The sequence below is a fragment of the Calliopsis andreniformis genome, unplaced genomic scaffold (genome assembly GCF_051401765.1).
Source record: "Calliopsis andreniformis isolate RMS-2024a unplaced genomic scaffold, iyCalAndr_principal scaffold0018, whole genome shotgun sequence".
NCBI classification, from domain to species: domain Eukaryota; kingdom Metazoa; phylum Arthropoda; class Insecta; order Hymenoptera; family Andrenidae; genus Calliopsis; species Calliopsis andreniformis.
Genome location: NW_027480430.1, coordinates 5,268,706 through 5,271,490, shown reverse-complemented (window position 1 = coordinate 5,271,490; position 2,785 = coordinate 5,268,706).

The following is a 2,785-nucleotide window of genomic DNA, read 5'->3' as shown; positions in this document are numbered from 1 at the left end:
TATTTCATGCTTCGGGCGTTGACTTCTAAGGCCCTAACTATTCAATCTGTTGGAGCAACGCCCTAGGGTGAAGCCTAGGTTGCCCGGAAAGTAGAAATGACCATAACTTTCATACTGGTTGCAATTATTCGTTTTATACGATGGAAAAACTGTTGTATTTATATTGTATTTTATGCTTCTGGCGCTGACTTCTAGGGCACTACCTATTCGATCTGGTGGAGCAGCGCCCTAGAGTGAAGCCTAGGTTGCCCGGCACGTAGAAATGACCATAACTTTCACACTGGTAGCAGTTATTCGTTTTATACAATGGAAAAACTGTTCTACTTATTTTGTAGTTTATGCTTCGGGCGTTGACTTCTAAGGCCCTAACTATTCGATCTGGTTTAGCCACACCCTAGGGTGAAGGCAAGCTTGCTCGGAACGTAGGACATACCATTACCTTCACACTGGCTGCAATTATTCCCGTTATACGATGGAAAAACTGTTGCATCTTTATTGTATTTTATGCTTCTGGCGTCGACTTCTAAGGCCCTATCTATTCGAACTGGTGGAGCAACGCCCCAGAGTGAAGCCTAGGTTGCCCGGAACGTGGATATGACCATAACCTTCACACAGGTTGCAATTACTCGTTTTATACGGTGTAAAGGCTGTTGTGTTTATTTTGTATTTTATTCTTCTGGTGTTGACTTCTTAGGCCCTAACTATTCCATCTGGTGGAACAACGCCCTAGGGAGAAGCGTAGGTTGCCCGGAAAGTAGAAATGACCATTACTTTCACACTGTTTGCAATTATTCCTTTTATACGATGGAAAAGCTGTTGTATTTATATCGTATTTTATGCTCCTGGCGTTGACTTCTACGGACCTAACTATTCGATCTGGTGGAACAACGCCCTACTGTGAAGCCTAGGTTGCCCGGAACGTGGATATGACCATAACCTTCACACAGGTTGCAATTACTCGTTTTATACGATGGAAAAACTGTTATATTTATTATGTATTTTATGCTTCGGGCGTTGACTTCTAAGGCCCTAACTATTCGATCAGGTGGAGCAACGCCCTGGAGTGAAGCCTAGGTTGCCCGGTACGCAGAAATGACCATAACTTTCACACTGGCTGCTATTGTTCGTTTTATACGATGGAAAAACTGTTATATTTATATTGTATTTTATGCTTCTGGCGTTGACTTCTTAGGCCCTAACTATTCGATCTGGTGGAACAACGCCCTAGAGTGAAGCCTAGGTAGCCTGGAACGTAGAAATGACCATCACTTTCACACGGGTTGCCATTATTCCTGTTATAGGATGGAAGGACTGTTGTATTTTTATGGTATTTTATACTTCTGGCGTTGACTTCTTAGGCCGTAACTATTCGATCTGGTGGAACAACGCCGTAGAGTGAAGCCTAGGTTGCCCGGATCGTAGAAATGACCATTACTTTCACACTGTTTGCAATTATTCCTTTTATACGATGGAAAAGCTGTTGTATTTATATCGTATTTTATGCTCCTGGCGTTGACTTCTACGGACCTAACTATTCGATCTGGTGGAACAACGCCCTAGAGTGAGGCCTAGGTAGCCCGGAACGTAGAAATGACCATCACTTCCATACTGGTAGCAATTATTCGTTTTATACGATGGATAGACTGTTGTGTTTATATTGAATTTTATGCTTCTGGCGTTGACTTCTAAGGCTCTAACTATTCGATCCGGTGGAGCACCGCCCTAAGGTAAAGCCTAGGTTGCCCGGAACGTAGAAGTGACCATCACTTTCAAACTGTTTGCAATTAATCCTTTTATACGATGGAAAAATTGATGTATTTTTATTGCATTTTATGCTTCCGGCGTTGACTTCTAAGGCCCTAACTATTCAATCTGTTGGAGCAACGCCCTAGGGTGAAGCCTAGGTTGTCCGGAACGGAGAAATGACGTTAACTTTCGTACTGGTTGCAATTACTTGTTTTATACGATTGAAAAACTGTTGTATTTATATTGTATTTTATGCTTCTCGCGTTGACTTCTTATGCCCTAACTATTCCATCTGGTGGAACAACGCCCTATGGTAAAGCCTAGGTTGCCCGGAACGTAGAAATAACCATAACTTTCACACTGGTAGCAATTATTCGTTTTATACGATGGAAAAACTGTTCTATTTATTTTGTATTTTATGCTTCGGGCGTTGACTTCTAAGGCCCTAAATATTCAATCTGTTGAAGCAACGCCCTAGGGTGAAGCCTAGGTTGCCCGGAAAGTAGAAATGAACATAACTTTCATACTGGTGGCAATTATGCGTTTTATGCGATGGAAAAACTGTTGTATTTATATTGTATTTTATGCTTCTGGCGTTGACTTCTAAGGCACTAGTAATTCGATCTGGTGGAGCAACGCCCTAGAGTGATGCCTAAGTTGTCCGGAACGTAGCAATTACCATCCCTTTCAAACTGGTTGCAAATATTCCTGTTATATGATGGAAAAACTGTTGTATTTTTATTGCATTTTATGCTTCGGGCATTGACTTCTAAGGCCCTAACTATTCAATCTGTAGGAGCAACGCCCTAGGGTGTAGCCTAGGTTGCCCGTAAGGTAGAAATGACCATAGCTTTCATACTGGTTGCAATTATTCGTTTTATATGATGGAAAGACTGTTGCATTTATATTGTATTTTATGCTTCTGTCGTTGACGTCTAAGGCCGTAGCTATTAGATGTGGTGGAGCAACGCACTAGAGTGACGCCTAGGTTGCCCGGAACGTAGAAATGACCATTACTTTCGCAATGTTTGCAATTATA